Source organism: Hylobates moloch, unplaced genomic scaffold, assembly GCF_009828535.3.
Source record: "Hylobates moloch isolate HMO894 unplaced genomic scaffold, HMol_V3 SCAFFOLD_9, whole genome shotgun sequence".
Classification (NCBI taxonomy): domain Eukaryota; kingdom Metazoa; phylum Chordata; class Mammalia; order Primates; family Hylobatidae; genus Hylobates; species Hylobates moloch.
The window spans coordinates 118,157,369-118,168,144 of NW_026652284.1; the positions used below are offsets into that span (position 1 = coordinate 118,157,369).

The 10,776-nt window shown below is 44.5% G+C and overlaps 1 pseudogene; it reads right to left on the minus strand.

Moving 5' to 3' along the window:
* Window positions 1–3,208: 3,208 nt before the first annotated feature.
* Window positions 3,209–10,776, minus strand: part of LOC131384168 (uncharacterized) — a 266,466-nt pseudogene continuing 258,898 nt past the window's right edge.

Sequence of the window (10,776 nt, forward strand, 5' to 3'; positions counted from 1 at the left end):
CTGAGTTTAAACCCTGGCTCTGATAATTACTTGCTTAGTAACCTTGGTCAGGTTACTTAACCCCTGCAATGGTTACTTTTATGTGTCAAATTGACTGGGCCTTGGGGTGCCTGGAATAAATGTTACTTCTGGATGTGTCTATTAAGGTGTGTTGGATGAGATTAGCATGTGAATTGGTGGACTCAGCATAAGAACATGGCGCTCCCAGTGTGGGTGGGCATCATCCAATCCATTGAAGGCCTAAATAGAAAAAAAGTACAAGAGGGAGGATTTGTTCCATTCCTGCCTGCCTGTTTGAACTGGGACACTGGTCTTCTCCCACCCTTTGACTGGGGCTTACACCATAGGCTCCCCTGGTTTTCAAGACTTCAGAGAAGAATTGAGGTTACACCTATCAATCAAGAAAAATGACTACACAAGTCTCAATCATTTTAGGAGGTTTATTTGCCAAAGTTAAGGACGTGCACCCAGGAGACAGGTCTATGCCTTTCTCCAAAGATGATTTTGAGGGCTCCAAATTTTAAAGGGGAAAGGGTGGGAGATTGAGAATTACACAATTTTCATGTAAGAGGTGGGTAGAGAAAAATCGTCATTCATGCCTTTGTCTGGCTCGGTGAACCTGCGTTTTTTTTTTACATAAGATGACATAGACAAATGGAGCAGAGGACAAATGTAGGGAACCTGCATTTTATATGAGACAACATAGACAAAATGGAAAGGGGAACAATCAGATATGTATTTGTGTCTAGTAGACCGGCCAGGGGGCAGGGGTGTGACTGCACCTGTTAAAATAAGCTATCAACTTACATTGCTATGGTAAAATTTTAACAGAAACACCTTAAAAGTTCTTGCAACTCACTAGGAATTTCCTTGTGGGCAAAATATAGGGTGGGCATGTAGCTTTTCGTCTTGTAGCCATCTTATTTAGGAAGCAAAAGGATGTGGCAGGTTTGCGTGACCTAGTTCCCAGCTTGACTTTTCCCTTTGGCTTAATGAGTTTCAGATCCCAAGATTTAATTTCCTTTCAGACACCACTGGTTTTCCTGGATCTCCAGCTTACAGATGACAGATTGTGGGACTTCTCAGCCTTCATAGTCATGTGAGGCTCATCATCATTCTTCATTATGTGTATCCTGTTGGTTTTGCTAATGCAAGCCTTTCCTGCCTCACCTTCCGTATATGTGAATAGGAGATAGTAACAGCACCTGCACTTAAAGTAGATTTAAAAATAAGAGTTAATACATAAAAGTACTTAAAACAGTGCTGAGCACATTGTAAGCAATTTACAAAATTAGCTATCATGATTATGTTTTTAAAAGGATCACCCTGGTTGTTCCACCAGGAACACACATAGCTGAAGGACAAAAGCAAAAGCAGAGAGATGCCTGCAAATACTTTTCATGGTTCAGATGAGAGATGAGGGTTTGCAGAAAGTGGAGACGTCAAAATGTCATTGGACAGACATCCACATCGTAGCATTCTTGAGACCTATGCTCAAGTCACCTAACAAAACTCAGTCTCAGTCTCGCCTTTGAAGATAAGCTTACTGTGGCCTACTTTTTCTGGGCGTTGGGAAGATAAACCATCTGTTTGTGAAGTTCTTTAAAAGTATATAGTATAATTTGCATTTTTTTTTCGTAAGTTCTTCTCCAGCTCCAATAGTGAGAGCAAGTTATTAGTAGTCTATACAAAACCTCCAAAATGACCACTAACCACCAGATACCATAGTAACCTGCAATAAATTTTAGAAACATGTCAGCCATTTAGGTAAATCTTCTTTAATTTTAATTTAATTCTATTGATGAATGTTGAGGATAATCTCTTGAAATTGATTTCTACTGATTTGTGTCTAATGGAATTCAATTAAACCCTAGTGATTTAAATTGAACAAATTAAATTGCACAGACTAATTGGATTGAAGGCATTTTCACTGAGGTGGAGAGCATTCATGGGGATGAACCCACTGTGATATGGCTTTAATATGGGCTCCTGGAGTGATAGTTATTGGAAAATTATTAAAACTCAGCACATGTGTCGATTATTAAGAGCACATTTTTTTAAAAGAAAGATGAACTGCATAGGTCTTGTAATTATATTAACTCTTTGGCTCCATCGCCTGTAACTAGTTGAGGATTGGGTGTAAGGGCTGCTCTTCTAATTATTTTGACTTTAATTGTAAAGAATGAGGAATGCAATATAGCTGAAGAGAAAAGGCAAGGTAGAGAAGGAGGCAAACATTCACTAAGCCTTGGATGACTTTTGTGCCTTTGTTTTTTAAAATAAACCCTCAGAATAAATTTGCATATAGCTGCCTGCCTTGGATACATCTTGTGTAACATTTCAGATCCTCTCAGACTTTCCTGTCCCTTATTTTAGCCACAATTGCAACAATCCCTATTTTAAGATGCATTGCATCCCGCTAGTGCCCCACCTCAGAACCTTGCCAGTTTTGTCATCTGGTACTTCACTGTTGACATTGCTGCAAAGGACATCACAGGAATCCACTGGGGGTTCATCTCTACATGCAACCTAGAAATGCAGGGGAGTTAGCAGCCCCAGGAGTTAAGCTTTGAGTAACAATGAACAGCTTTGGGAGGCTGAGGAGGGCAGATCACTCGATGTCAGGGATTCAAGACCAGCCTGGCCAACATTGCGAAACCCCATCTCTACTAAAAATACAACAAATAATTAGCCAGGCATGGTGGCACATGCCTGTAATCTCAGCTACTTGGAGGCTGAGGCAGGAGAACTGCTTGAACCCAGGAGGCGGAGGTTGCAGTAAGCCAAAATCGCATCACTGCACTCCAGCCTCAGAGCCTGGGTAACAGAGTGAGACTGTCTCAAAACAAAACAAAACAAAACAAAACAATAAATGGGAGTTCATGAACTGAATGTCCTCCCAAATTTATATGTTGAAGCCCTAACCTCCAATGCGATGGTATTTGAAGGCAGAGTCCTCTGAGGTAATTATGTTTAGATGAAGCCATGAGGGCAGGGCACTCATGAGCCCTCTTTCTTTCTCTTTCTGCCATGTGAGGACACTTTCACTCGCGCCCCTGTGAAGAGACCACCAAACAGGCTTTGTGTGAGCAATAAAGCTTTTTATTTCACCTGGGTGCAGGCAGGCTGAGTCCGAAAAGAATCAGCGAAGGGAGATAGGGGTGAGGCCGTTTTATAGGATTCAGGTAGGTAAAGGAAAAAGGGGGGTTGTTTTCTGGCAGGCAGGAGTGAGGGTCACAAGGTGCTCAGTAGGGGAGCTTTTGAGCCAGGATGAGCCAGGAGAAGGAATTTCACAAGATAATGTCATCAGTTAAGGCAGGAACAGGCCATTTTCACTTCTTTTGAGGTGGAATGTCATCAGTTAAGGCAGGAACCAGCCATCTGGATGTGTACCTGCAGGTCACAGGGGATATGATGGCTTAGCTTGGGCTCAGAGGCCTGACATTCCTGTCTTCTGATATTAATAAGAAATATAAAATGAAATAGTGGTAAAGTGTTGGGATGGTGAAAATTTTGGGGGGGTGGTATGGAGACATAATGGGTGATGTTTCTCAGGGCTGCTTCCAGGGGGATTAGGGGTGGCGTGAGAACCAAGAGTGGGACAGATTAAGCTGAAGGAAGGTTTTGTGATAAGGGGTGATATTGTGGGGTTGTTAGAAGAAACATTTGTCATTTACAATTATTGGTAATGGCCTAGATACAGTTTTGTATGAATTGAAAAACTAAACAGAATAAGAGAAGGAGAAAAACAGGTATTAAAGGACTAAGAATTGGGAGGACCCAGGACATCTAATTAGAGAGTACCTAAGGAGGTTCAGCATAGTCCTGCCAGCAAAGATTATTTATTTACTTCAAGAGTTAAGAGTGGTGGTTTGGGGATAGCACCAGGAGATATCAGCTGTGATGGCTTGGAGAAACAGTGTAAACCGGCAGTGTAAACAAGAGCAGGGCATGTATGAGTAGTTGAGAACGGTGAATAGGAGCATGACTAGACAGAAGATAGTAGGGATGACAAGTTTTTTGGGGCACAGTCCAAGTTGGTCTGGTGTCTGGAATAAGACTGGGGCCTAATAAAAAGGGGCGTCTATACAGGAGCTCAAATGGGCTGTACCCTGTAGCATTCCGAGGACAGGCCTGAATTCTGAGAAGGGAAAGTGGTAAAAGTATTGTCCACTCCTTTTTAAGTTGGTGGCTGAGCTTGGTGAGGTGTGTGTTTAAAAGACTATCAGTCTGTTCTACCTTTCCTGAATACTGAGGACTATAAGGGATATAAAGGTTTCACTGAATACTAAGAGCCTGAAAAAATGCTTGGCTGATTTGACTAATAAAGGTCAGTTTGCTATCGGACTGTATAGAGGTGGGAAGGCCAAACAGAGGAATTATGTTGACAGAAGGGAAGAAATGACCGTGGTGGCCCTCTCAGACCCTGTGGGAAATGCCTGTACCTATCCAGTGAAAGTGTCTACCTAGACCAAGAGGTATTTTAGCTTCCTGACTCGGGGCATGTTGAGTAAAGCTAATTTGCTAGTCCTGGGATGGGGCAAATCCCTGAGCTTGATGTGAAGGGAAGGGAGGGGGCCTGAATAATCCCTGAGAAGTAGTAGAATAGCAAATCTGCCAGTCCTGGGTGGGGGCAAATCCCTGAGCTTGATGTGTAGGCAAGGTAGGGGGCCTGAATAATCCCTGAGGAGTAGTAGGATAACAGATGGAACACTGAGAAATTATTTCCTTGAGGATAGATTTCCACAATGGAAAGGAAATGAGAGGTTCCAAGAGGCAGGTTAGTGGCTTGTACTATAGCATAGCCTGCCTTTGCTGGTGTGTGGCGATTAGGCCTGGTGGAACTGCCATCAATAAACGAAGTGTGATCAGGATGAGAAACAGGGAAGAAGGAAATGTGGAAAAATGGGGTGAACGTCAGGTGGACCACAGAGATGCAGTCATGAGGGTCAGGTGTGTTATCAAGAATAATGTGGGAGGCCAGGTTGAAGTCAGGTCCAGGAACAGTGGTAACTGTGGGAGACTCAACAAAGAGTGAGTACAGCTGAAAGAGCCGGGGAGCAGAAAGTATATGCATGAGGTGGGAGGAAGAAAATAGATTTTGGAAATTATGAGAGCTGTAGAGAGTGAGTTGAGCATAGTTTGTGATTTTAAGGGCCTCTAAAAGTATTAGGGTGGCAGTAGCCGCTGCACAGAGATATGATGGCCAGCCTAAAACAGTAAGGTCAAGTTGTTTGGACAAAAAGGCTACAGGAAGTGATTCTGGTCCTAGTGGAAGACTTCCGACTGCACAGCCCTGCACTTCTGCTGTCTGTAATGAAAAGTGTTGGGATGAGTCAGGGAGAGCTAGGGTGGGGGCAGTCTCTAAAGCTGTCTTCAAGGAATGGAAAGAGGAGTGGGGAAAGGATTTAGGATCTATGGGGTCAGCTAGGTTTCCTTTTGTAGGTTTATATGATGGTTTTGTTAGGATGACAAAACCAGGTATCCAAAGGTGAAAGTATCTAACTATGCCCAGGAAGGAAAGGAGTTTTTGCTTTGTAGAAGGGATTGGGGTTTGGGAGATTAGCCGGACATGTTAAGCAGGGAGAGCACATTTGTTTTTATGAGAATTATGCTGAGATAGGTAACAGATGAGGAAGAAATTTGGGCTTGACTGAAGTAACGGAGGCTGTCTGTGAAGCTTTGCAGAAGTACAGTCCAGGTAATTTGCTGAGCCTGATGGGTGTCAGGGTCAGTCCAAGTGAAAGCGAAGAGAGGCTGGGCGGAAGGGTGCAAAGGAATAGTAAAGAAAGCATGTTTGAGATCCAGAACAGAATAATGGATTGTGGAGGGAGGTATTGAGGATAGGAAAGTATATGGGTTTGGCACCATGGGGTGGATAGGCAAAACAATTTGATTGATAAGGCATAGATCCTGAACTAACTTGTAAGGCTTGTCTGGTTTTGGGACAGGTAAAATGGGGGAATTGTAAGGAGAGTTTATAGGCTTTAAAAGGCCATGCTGTAGCAGGCCAGTGATAACAGGCTTTAACTCTTTCAATGCATGCTGTGGGATATGGGATATTGGCATTGAGCAGGGTAAGGGTGATTAGGTTTTAATGAGATGGTAAGGGGTGCATGATCAGTCACCAAGGAGGGAGTAGAGGTATCTTATACTTGTGGGTTAAGGTGGGGGGATACAAGAGGAGGACACAAAGGAGGCTTTGGATTGGGAAGAAGGGCAGCAATGAGATGTAGCTGTAGTCCAGGAATAGTCAGGGAAGCAGATAATTTAGTTAAAGTGTCTCGGCCTAATAAGGGAACTGGGAAGGTGGGGATAACTAAAAAGGAGTGCTTAAAAGAGTATTGTCTAAGTTGGCACCAGAGTTGGGGAGTTTTAAGAGGTTTAGAAGCCTGACTGTCAACACCCACAACAGTTATGGAGGCAAGGGAAACAGGCCCTTGAAAAGAAGGTAATGTGGAGTGGGTAGCCTCCATATTGATAAAAAAGGGGACGGACTTACCCTCCACTGTGAGAGTTACCTAAAGCTCAGTGTCCATGATGGTCTACAGGGCTTCCGAGGAGATCGGGCAGCGTCAGTCTTCAGCCGCTAAGCCAAGAAGATCTGGGAAGGAGTCAGTCAGACAGCCTTGGGCCAGAGTTCCAGGGGCTCTGGTAGTGGCTGCCAGGTGAGTTGAACAGTCCAATTTCTAGAGGGGTCCTGCACAGATGGGACATGGTTTAGGAGGAACCCCGGGCTGCAGGCATTCCTTGGCCTGGTGGCCAGATTTCTGGCACTTGTAGCAAGCTCCTGGGGGAGGCGGTTCTGGAGGAACGCCTGGCCACTGTGGTTTAGGCGTTTGGAAGTTCTTGTGTGCTGGAGATGTGGCTGGGGTTTGTCTCACAGTGGAGGCAAGGAATTGCAAGTTAGAAATATGTTGCTACTTGGCTGCCTCTACTCTATTATTGTACACCTTGAAGGCGAGGTTAATTAAGTCCTGTTGTGGGGTTTCAGGGCCGGAATTTAATTTTTGGAGTTTTATTTAACGTCGGGAACAGATTGGGTAATAAAATGTATATTGAGAATAAGACAGCCTTTTGACCTTTTAGGGTCTAGGGCTGTAAAGCATCTCAGGGTTGCTGCCAAATGAGCCATGAACTGGGCTGGATTTTTATATTTGATGAAAAAGAGCCTAAATAGTATCTGATTTGTGATAAAGAAAAAGGAGCATTAACCTTGACTATGCCTTTAGCTACGGCCACCTTTTTAAGAGTAAATTGCTGGGCAGGTGGGGGAGGGCTAGTCCCAGAAAGAAACTGTAAGCTAGATGGGGCATGAGGAGGGGAGATGATAAAAGGATTATAGGGTGGAGGAGCAGAGGCTGAGGAAGAATTGGGACCTAGCTAGGCCTGTCAAGGAGGGGAGAGGTCAAATGAGTCTATAGAAAAGGAAGATTAGAAAGACTGCCCATACTTGGGGTTGTGACTGAGGGGACAGGTGGGAGGGAAAGAAGGAAGATTTGGGATGAGATGCTTTAGGAACAGAGACTAGGGAGGGACCGATGTGTAAAAGAATTCCTGGACGTCAGGCACCTCAGACTGTTTGCCAATTTTACGACAAGAACTATTTAGATCTTATAGCATGGAAAAATTGAAAGTGCCATTTTCCAGCTATTTGGAACTACTGTCGAGTTTGTACTGGGATCAAGCAGCATTGCAGAAGAAAATAATATGCTTAGATTTTAGGTCAGGTGAGAGTTGAAGAGGTTTTAAGTTCTTTAAGAACAGAGGCTAAGGGAGAAGAAGGAGAAATGGAAGGTGGAAGCTTGGCCATAGTGAAGGAGGCAAGCCCAGAAAAAAGAGAGTAGAGACACAGAGAAGGGGTGGGGGGTTCTTGCCCTCCAGAAAAGCAGAGAAGGGGTTGGGGCATGGAAATAAGGGATCGGGGCACAGAGATGAGGTTGGGGCGTGGAAATAAGGGATCGGGGCACAGAGATAGGAGGTTGGAGCATGGAAATAAGGGATCGGGGCACAGAGATAAGAGGTCGGGGCATGGAAATAAGGGATCAGAGCACAGAGGCAAGAGGCCGGGGTTCCTGCCCCTCCCCCAGAAAAGCAGGACTTGTCGCTTAGGGTGAAGAAGAAGGGGTTGAGAGGTTCTTGCCCTTCCTCTAGAAAAGTGGAGAAGGGGTAAAGACACGGAGAGAAGGGTTTGGGGTTCTTGTCCCTCCCCCAGAAAAGCAGGACTTGCTGCTAAGGGTGAAGGACCAAGGCAGGTGTCCCTGTGTGGTCTGACACCTCTGAAACCTAGGTGAATAATCAGAGAGGTGTCTCTGCAATGATTAAACACCAAGGGAAGGGGGTCCATGGATAAAACGTGTCTCCTTTGTCTCTACCAGAAAATGAAAGGAACTGAAATAAAGAGAAGGGAGAGATTGAAGTGTGGCACCAAGATTGAAAGGAGAAAGAGGTTGAGGGATAGTGAGAGAGGTTGGAGTAGAGAGTAAAAAGAGGTGGCTTACTGGATTTGAAGTTGGTGAGATGTTTCTTGGGCTGGTCGGTCTGAGAACCTGAGGTCATAGGTGGATCTTTCTCACGGAGCAAAGAGCAGGAGGACAGGGGATTGATCTCCCAAGGGAGGTCCCCCAATCTGAGTCATGGCACCAAATTTCACTCAAGTCCATGTAAAGAGACCACCAAACAGGCTTTGTGTGAGCAATAAAGCTGTTTATTTCACCTGGGTGCAGGCGGGCTGAGTCCGAAAAGAGAGTCAGTGAAGGGAGATGGGGGGGGGCGTTTTATAGGATTTGGGTAGGTAAAGGAAAAAGGGGGGGTTCTCTGGCAGGCAGGAGTGGGGGTCACAAGGTGCTCTGTAGGGGAGCTTTTGAGCCAGGATGAGCCAGGAGAAGGAATTTCACAAGATAATGTCATCAGTTAAGGCAGGAACAGGCCATCTGGATGTGTACCTGTAGGTCACAGGGGATATGATGGCTTAGCTTGGGCTCAGAGGCCTGACAGACACAACAAAAAGACTACCACCTGCAAGCCAGGAAAAGGGCCCTCACCAGAAATCAAATTGGCCAGCACTTTGATCTTGAACTTCTCAGCCTCCAGAACCATAAGAAATAAACACTTGTTGTTTAAGCCACTCAGTCTATGGTATTCTGTTATCACAGACTGCCTTACTCCATTCTTGCTGGTACAGCAAAATACCTCAGACCAGGCAACTTATACACAACAAAAATATATTGCAGATAGTTCTGGAGGACAGAACATTCAAGAACAAGGCATCAGTAGATTTGGTGTCTAGTGATAGTCTGTTCCTCATAGATGGTGCCTTCTGTGTGTCCTCACATGGCAGGAAAAGCAGTTTTCATCAAGCCTCTTTTGTAAGGGCACTGATCTCATTCAGGAAGGTGGAACCCTTATGACCTAACTGCATTCCAAAGGCTCCACCTCTTCATACCATAACCTCAGGGGTTAAGATCTCCAGAAATGATTTTGGGGAAACATAAATCTTCAGATCATAGCAAAGCCTGAGCAGAACCATAGGTTAATCAATGCATCAATGCTTCCCCATTTACCTTCTTGAATGGGAGGTCCTGATATGCTCAAGGAACCAGTGACTTGACTCCAATGTATCTTGGCATTGGCTTTTTCTCCCCCACAGCTTGGCTCCTGTACTGACTCCTGATTTCAAAAGATAGATAATGTTATAAATGAGCCTTTCTTTGAGGTTATGCTTTCTGAGAAACCCAGCCTAAGCCAATTCAGTTGCCCTCAATTCACCAATAAAATATGTAAAGCTTAATATAGAGATTATTTAGCAAATATTTCACAACACACCATTTGTTAAGCCAGGATTCAGATCAAGGTCTACTTACCGCAGTGCCTTATGAAAGGAAGACCCAACTGCTCATCCACAAGCCAGAGATCACGTGGTTCATGGTCTCTGATCTAATCCTTGGCGCTCCAGCATCGTCCCCTAGCTTCACTCTCCAGCTCCCTAGCACTGTACTAACTGACATTCATTTACCTGAGCAGATTTCTAGTCCAATCAGCAGTATTCAAGAGATGTTTCAGAAGTTTCTAAGAATTACTCTCTGGTGCTCAACACTCCAAATGATTCACATCTAAGGAATATGACCCTTTTACTGCCACATGTCCTGACCTCCATTTTGTTGACCTGGGGTTCTTCCTAGATTTTCCACTGAGCACCAGTGCCTAACTGACTGGAGGACTGCTGCAGTCCCCTGGCCCTTGTTACTGAGGTCCCCGCATACCTGTGCTCCAGCAGGTCCTGGTTATCCTTGGGACAATTTTCTAACATGGATCCATGCCTGATGCACTATAGGCCCCTAATAGCTGTGATCAGAAAGGGAAGGGGCTGGAGATGGAGACAAATCCACGAATCCAGGTAATATAGAAAGCTAAGGTAATTCACTCAATGATTGATTACCAAATGCTACATGCTTTCGCATCCCTGTAGAAGAGTTTGCTTTAGAGCCAGCAGGTACCTTCCTGGGATCTGCCCCAGAAAATTTGCAATTGAGAGCTGCTAAAAGGATAAGGATCTATTCACTCTGAAGCTCATGTCACACTCGTCTGTCATTACCCATGGACATAGGCTCAATATCTTCAGGTGTTTTTTTCTGATGCTCACAGTCTAAATGTATTCCTTGATAATTTTTTTTTATTGTACTTTAAGTTTTAGGGTACATGTGCACAATGTGCAGGTTTGTTACATATGTATCCATGCGCCATGTTGGTGTGCTGCACCCATTAACTCGTCATTTA